Source organism: Aythya marila (assembly GCF_965140915.1).
Source record: "Aythya marila genome assembly, contig: HAP1_HAP1_SCAFFOLD_219, whole genome shotgun sequence".
Lineage (NCBI taxonomy): Eukaryota > Metazoa > Chordata > Aves > Anseriformes > Anatidae > Aythya > Aythya marila.
In genome coordinates, this window is record NW_028137232.1 from 167002 (window position 1) to 174804 (window position 7803).

At 42.7% G+C, this 7803-nt stretch overlaps 1 pseudogene across 1 annotated transcript; it reads right to left on the minus strand.

Moving 5' to 3' along the window:
* Nucleotides 1-1364: 1364 nt before the first annotated feature.
* On the minus strand, nucleotides 1365-7462 carry LOC309890992 (zinc finger CCCH domain-containing protein 11A-like; annotated as a pseudogene). Its single transcript has 11 exons — nucleotides 7323-7462; nucleotides 7003-7122; nucleotides 6099-6222; nucleotides 5466-5668; nucleotides 4810-4929; nucleotides 4224-4304; nucleotides 3819-3929; nucleotides 3026-3088; nucleotides 2662-2763; nucleotides 2393-2458; nucleotides 1365-1873 (listed from the first exon to the last, which is right to left on the minus strand). The product of its transcript is annotated as a zinc finger CCCH domain-containing protein 11A-like (transcript).
* Between the last annotated feature and the right edge of the window lie 341 nt (nucleotides 7463-7803).

Genomic DNA, 7803 nt, shown 5'->3' on the forward strand with positions numbered 1-7803 from the left:
TCCTTACCTAACATCTGGCTGGCAGGAAAAGAAACAAACTAAGAAAAAGAAAGTACACCCTTCGCTTCGTAGCACTGCGTGGCAAAATGCACCCAGCCAGAGTTACAGCATGAGAATTGTCATCTTCTGTCTGTATTTCAGAAGACAACCTAAGTAACTCTTAACCTTCAACACTTACTTTTAGCTTCCTGGCCCTGAAATTGAGCTGCCACTTTCCCTGCTGGTTCAGTATTAAAGAAGCCAGCAGTAGATTTGACAGCAGCTTCCTCCTGCCGAAGCTTCTCTTGTTGTTCTCTCTGTTGCCACTTCTCCCACCGTCTCTCTTCAAAGCTCTTCTCTGGACATTTACGAGTTCCACTCTGCTGAGTGGGCTAGAAGGAAAGAAAAGTAGTGCATGAGTAGGACAAAAAAAATAAATAAAATCCGTGGAGATTTCGTTAAGAAAATCTGATCAGCAATCCCTCCAAAATGGTCTTGATGTGGAACAGCATATTAATCTCGTTCAGGTTACTGTTGGTTTTTTTGTTTGTTTGGTTGGTTGGTTTTTTTCCCATAAAATTCTGCCTGTAACAAGAGCCATGCTTTACTATGGACGCAGTCTCACATATCTGCAATATCCACTATGGCAAGCTTCTTTAAACAGCTAGGGTGTTCTGCTGTACATCTATTTATCACATTCTTTTTAAGCAGCAGAAAGTCATACAAGTTCCCCTATACAGTATCCACTGACAGATTGATTTCCTTGAACACAGAACTCTGGCCTTCTGTATTAAATCCTTCATGTCTGACAGATCAAGTCAGTAAGAACAAAAAGAATTCCCTCCACGTTAACTGTGTAGATTTCAGCTGGTGCTAACAGGGTTTCTTTCTTGCTGTGGTATAAACAGACTGATTCCAAGTTTGAGGATTACAGAGTTGTCTGGAAATGCTGCTGGCGATAGGATTTAGACTGCACTGCAGCTCCTACCAGCTGCTGAAGGGTAAGAACACACTCAAGAGGGTGGCACACGGTGAGTAACAAAACTTGTCAGAATTATCAGAAATTGTACGAATGTATGTGTGTCTTCACAGAGGACTCACCTGTACATCAGGTCCAGAGGAAAGTTTAGGAAAAGGCCGGTTCAATTCCACTGCCTTCTTTTCTTCTTTTTCAGGTGCTTTAAAAAAAGACAAAAAAAAAGTGTTGTCAACGGCAGAAATAAAGAAAGCTGGGTACTTGTTTCCTTTGTGCATTTATTTCCTTGTGTCCCATGAGAGAGAGAGAGAAAGGCTACAATGTGCAAGCCATTCAGCATTTATCCATGAAGCAGATCCTGAGCAAACTGAACTTGCTCAATATGGGAAGCACCTCACTGGGGCAGGCATTAAAGCATCTTATTACCTGTTAGTTTTGTGCTCCATAAAGATTTCTGCTCTGCTGGGGCAGGTCCGGGTTGTGCCGAGGGAGCTGGCACATCTCCTTCACTCTGCTGCATCCGCAGAGCTTTCTCACGCTTTATTTCTTCCAAGGTTTTAACACGCACTTCTCCTTCTGGCTTGACTTTTCCTGCCGGCTCCTTCGCCTGCCCTTTGCTGGGCCCGGACAGAGCGAGCTGCTTCTTGGACTCACCCTGAATTTTGCTCTTGCTATGGCATTCTCCTGCTTTTTTCTTCTCTTCTACCAAGCGATTATTCTTTTTTTCAGACAAGGCTTCAGAGAAAGTTTGCATGCGACCTGCACGAGCAGCTCTTGCCCCTGCGCTGGAATCTTCAGTTTTACCGTGCCCTTCAGCCTCGGCTTTGGCTTGAGGTTCGCGTCTCTGAAGAGCTTTCTCACGACGGATTTCCTCCAGTGTTTTCACATGGATCTCTCCCATCGGCTTAGCAGCCTTCCCTGTCATCATCAAGAAATGAGGAGAAGCACCAACATTTAAAGAGAGTCCAGCAATATTTTAAGTCTCCAAAATTTGTCAGAGCACTAAGGAAAACTCATCTTGAGCGTTCCCAATAATGCATCTTAGAACAATATCCTTAGAACAACATTCTCCTCCTCCTCTGAGCCACTTGTATTTTGAAGACCAGCCCTATCCAGAGAGAACTGCTACACAGAAATGCTGCTTTACTTTATTACTTTTTCAGACTGCATTTCAAATTCCTGCTCCTGGCAGTGGTTCTATTCTAATTGTACGTAACGGTTCACAGAAGCAGCTAAAAACCTCGACAAGGCACAAGTAGAAAATAAACACACACCTAGAGCCAGAGTTCTGATAGTGGCTGTCAGAAGAGCTTCAGCACTCAACCAAGAGGCGTCAGTTCTTTGTTTTCGTTTAAATTAGTTTGTAGGGATGTATGAAAGCAGTCCAAGTTCGTGGAAAGGAAGGAGGAGAAAGCATATTTAAGATCTAGCTGTTACCTCTCTCAGTACTGGTCTGTTTAGGAGGTAATCCCAGCCTGTCCTTCAGAGACTTGGGAACTCGAACTGCAAAACAGAAAAAGAACGAATTAGGGAGGCTGCATAATGTCAACTTCAGGTTCACATTTCAAAACAAGACAGGAAAGGTAGCTTTGAATCCCAGTGATTACGACCTCAGCCAACATGCAAAAAGAAACATCACTGGAAAAGGACAAACAGAAAGACTAAATACGAAACCCAGGAATCCAATCCAGATGCCCGTTTAGTACCTGTCTCTCTCTTGGGTGCTTTGTCAGCATTTCCCGGAGCCTCTACCTTCTTCCCCAGCCTTTCAGCAAGGCTGCGCTTCACTGGAAGGCTGCCTACATCATCTTCAGAGAAAACAAGGAATATTGTAAGAACTTTTCTTTGCAGGAAGGTTTGAGAACAGTCAACAATAAGCTTCTCTTTTTCAAGCATATTTTCATAGAATTGCCTTTCAGCTGCTAAATGATTTTTTTTTTTTTTTTCCATTTCTGCCGTCAACACAGATCTCCACTGCAATGTATTTTCCCTTCATACATCACAAATACTCTTTAATGCAGTCATATATAGAAGGCAGCACCTACGTAACAGCTCGTAAAAAGTTCTCACCCGCGGAGGCTTTCCGTTTTCCTTGTCTATCAGCAAGATCTACTCGAACCACAGGTTCCTCCCCTAAAACAAAAGGGAATTTTTTTTTCTATTTCACAGAAACCAGTAGCCAACAGAAATATTATCCTGTTAGCCCATGTCCAAAAAACCCTAGTCAGACACTGTTTTGACAGCTAGACCACACAAACTCATATTTTAACTATAATTAACATGGAAAAAAAATATTAATAGTCTCAGTGCTTGCTTCAAATTCCAGCTGAGATAGTAGAGAGTGAATCTGAGTCTGCTTGACACCTATACTTTGTGCAGAACAAAGCTGCATAAGCAAGCAGAATATTCTTAGGTGCAAATGCTGAGAAATATTCCTTTCTAAGGTGAATGTCTACAAGTAAAAGTACTTCCACACTTTTTTCCCTTTAAAAGGCATTTGCACAGCTCTAAACAATTTATACACAAACACCTGTCATACTGTGTCCACACCTGCCACTGTACGCCTCTTTAATGCTTCAGAAATTGCTTCTTATATAGCACTGGCTTCTACAGCTCGCTCTTCTCGTTACTCTTCTGTTTTTCAGTTACCCCCCTATTGGCATACTGACACTTTTTTTTTTCTCCTGCCACTGCACTTAACCTGAGCACCAAATCTTTCCAGTACAACCAGGGACTTTAAGCATAAAAGCACGTTTTGAACAGAAGGCAGCACCAGAAGGCTAACATGGGTGAATTGTTTTAATTATTGCTTAACCCTCCAGTTTAGGAGTAATGAAATCAAAACAAAAGCATTCATTATTACCTTTCTTGGAAGACACTGTCACAGTTCTCACCACTGTCCGGACATTTTCCTCTTCTGGAGCAGGAAAAATCATAGAATCAACGGGACGAAGAGAAGATCTTGAAGAACCTTCTGTTCAGAGCAACCAAAACATAAGGAAGTTTACCCAACATAAAAAACTATCACAAAGAACAAAAAACTTTAAATGATTTGTTACTGTCAAAAATACAGCAAGCAGAGCATGTAAAGAAGAGAGGTGACTAATTTGCCTCTGGTTGCCCTTTGGACTCCCATTTAGAATACCAGCTGGCTGAGAATCAGGTTGCTTTATGCCCCCAGCTAAAAATGGAAGTCTGTCCCTCAAGCAGCTCCCAGTCACCATCACCTGCCGTGAACAGGATAAGAAAGTAGGCAATATTAACTCACCACCGTGTCTCTTCTTTTTTTCCTTCATCTTCTGCCATTTGATTTCCTCAAGTGTTTTTATTCCAAAATTCAGATTGCCCTCTGAAAACAGGAAACAGTTCATGAGACAGGCTTAGAGGCACTCACTGAGGACCACAGGTCCTCAGGCTTCTTAGCGCTCAGGAACTTTCTGAAGTATTTCGAATAAAGCCTGTCAACACTCCTCACAAGTGAAAGAGCCATAGAACCAATGGCATTTTGCCCCTCCTTTCATCCTTCAGGGTTCAAAATGTAGTTTTAATTTTAATCCATTTACACAATATTAGATCCCTCTATCGTTAGATATGGCTTATCAGCAGTGGTTGCAAGGCTGCACGTGCAGCCATTTAAACTCCATGCTGTGGCCCTGTTTTGTTCTCCAAAAGTAAAGAAAAGGAGTTCACCTTTCTGACCCAATGGGCACATGATGGTATTAATGGCAGAAATGAGATCATGGAAATAACCGACTCCATTCAGCACCCCTACATTTTGTTGTGTTTTTACACCACGCTGCTTTTGACTTAACTGTCAAGTTCTTCTGATTTATCCTACTAAGGTGCTGGCATACCTTGTTTAGTAGTAATAGAACTGCCTTTCCGAGTGGAAATCACCCGTAATCCATTTTTGCCTTCCGCAGCTGGATGCTGGACGGGAGTTTTAGTTTCTTCTCCTTCCTCAGAAAGTTGGTCTGAAGGGGAAAAATCGATTCAGTTATGCATAGACCAGGTTGGTCATGATTACGTAGCTCATGCAGTGACACTTCAGCCCATGGTTCATATAAAAAACTTTGTTGCTGTTTTGTTTTGTTTGTTTGTTTGTTTGTTTTTAAACAGCTACACTGACCTGATGAACTCCTAAGTAGAATACACTAGGACAAAACATCTAGGACTCTAGATTCTCTCTGCAGCTTTAACTACTACACAACACATTGCTCTTCAGACAGAAAAAAGAAATTTCCTTCCTAGTTTCACATAGAACTTTACACAAAAGACCAGCTAAAGCCAGGAGTGGTTCTAAGCTTTCCTCCAACGTTTCAGCTTCTGTCCACTGACTGCCAGACAAAGCCACCAGTGACCTGGCCAGACTGCCTGCCCTATCGCTAGTCAGACCTCAGGTCATCTGTGATTTATACACTCATTTACAGCACAGATTCCTTCCAAGAACCAAAGATTTAACACATTCATTTACAGCACAAATTCCTTCCAAGAACCAAAACATGCTCACCATCATCATCTTCATCATCATCTGCAGCATTGATTACAACTGGAGGGTGTGTAGGGCTTGGGACATTTTCAGAGTTTTCCACTTTCGTCACCCCCTTAGCTGTGGAGAGGGATTTGACTGGACAGAAAGTTTGTTTTGCTGCAGTGACATCTGAGCCACTTTCAGATCATCGTCCGCGCACTCAGGCGGACTTGGCAGTGTAGCTAGAGGAAGAGGAGGATCATCGGTAATATGGCAGTTTAAAACTTTGACCACAATGCAAAGAGATGGTAGCAAAGGCAGATAACCCGCACAGACAACGAATTCAGCATCTCCTTTTGCCCATCCCATCACTGCTTACACCGTGAACAATGATTTCCCTTCCAACAACAACACATCTCCCTACCACCCAGCAAAAGCGGAAACAACAGGAAGCAAACTGCAAGGCAAACATCACACAAAGCAAAGAGAAGCTGAGCACGAAAGCAGAAAACAAACACCAGCAGTACACTCGGTGCAGTACACCTATGACTGCAGACCTTTTCCTGCCCTCACAAATGAACAGTTACCTGACGCCCCCTACAGGATTGGCACCCACTAAGTAATACTCAAAATTAATTCTTCAGCGCTTAAAGAAAAAGGACCTAAACTCACTCTTGCTTGGTGGTAAGAATTGTCCATCGATGTAACGTCCCTTTGCATGATGAAAAGCACAGTTGGCTTTCTGACAGCCTCCCGGCTGGTTCTCCCAGTAGCAAGGAATCTCACTGCGCTTTTTCTGAAGACAGAAAGAAAGAAAAGCTCGTGATAACATGCACCTGAGGCTTGCAAAGAGATGCACAGCTCCAGATCGTGACAGCTGTCACAACACAGTGCTGAAACAGCATTCCAAAGGTCAGTTTCTCAGTTAAGTGTAGTATTTCTGGGCATATTCACAAAGTTTGCATAAGCTGTAACCACTATGCACATTTAGTTTGGTCATCACTCAGTTTGAGAAGACAGGCACTCTCAGACATCACTTGAGGGTGGCTTAAACTAATACACCTAGGATTATACTAGGATTATTCAGAGGGAAAAAGAACATCTGAAATTGCCTAGGTTAACCCTGTCTAGAACTACTTCTTGGAGACTTAGTTCTGCTGCACCTTTAACTTTCCCCACTTCCTACCCCAGGCAGCTACAACAGCGTTATCTGAAGGACTGTGGGTCAGAAGACACCTGATAGTTCATTATCAAGCCTGCTCCCATGAGGATAGAACAGCCTGTTTATTACCCCCCTGCTCCAGCACGTTTTAGCAGTCTATTTAACAGCTATTCTGCATCTCTTGAGAAAACTGTCAGCATCTAATAAAAAAAAAATAAACAAATATCTTGCTAAGACGTACCTAAGGCATTGATTTTATTTCCCTCTGCTTCCTCCCACCCCCTCTCTTGGTAACAGAAACCAGTATGATTTTGAAGCAAACAAATCTATCCTCCAAAAGCACAATCAGTACACCTACGGCACTGAAAAATGCTTTTGTGGATTTATTTTGAGAACACATTGTTAGGCACTCACGTCAATTTCCATGTGTCTGAATCGGCAGACATTCCTGAAACAACGACCCTCCTGCCACAGCTTGCAGACCGTCTCATTGCCCAGAGCAGCTTCGCAGTGGCGGTAGGCACATTTGTCTCCCTGGAACCAAAAGGAAACCAACAAGGAAAATAGAGTACAGCCTCAAAAATGGCCATGCTGCTGCCTAATGGTGCTACAACTGAATTCACAATCTATCTGGTTCTCAAGTTAACCAAAGACCAGTGTGCTTCCTCCTCCTAATCTACTCCTTCCTGAAAAAAAGGGGGAAAAAAAGCAAAGCAAAGGAAAGCCAGCCATACCTTGCTACAGGTAGAATAGAAATAGAAGTAGCAATCGTCTCCTTGTTTAGACATGCCGACGAGTTCTGCTAACAAGCTCGGGTTCTCTCCACAGGGACTTCCTCTGCTCTTGGAGAGAGCTGTCTTCACCCTTGCCTGGGCTGAAAGTCTTCTACTGGCTTGTGATCAGTGAAATCTTCTTTTTAAAAGTAACCCGAAAGAAAGTAACAAGTGAAAAATAATGAGGAACAAACATTTTTCCAGCTTTCTTCAGTTAATCAAATCAAGTTATCAGTCTCTCAAAGAGAGCAAAGCCTTGAAATCAGCTGTTACATGAACTAACTAAATATTAAAGTTCTGTAAAGCTGCCAGGAGCTTTGTCAGCAAGCGTTCTCTTCCACATCCTCAATAATATGACTTGGAGCACATCTGGAAGCCTGAAAACGGAGTCACTCCTTAAAAAACCGCCTGATGATACATGCAAGTCAATAATCAACTATGG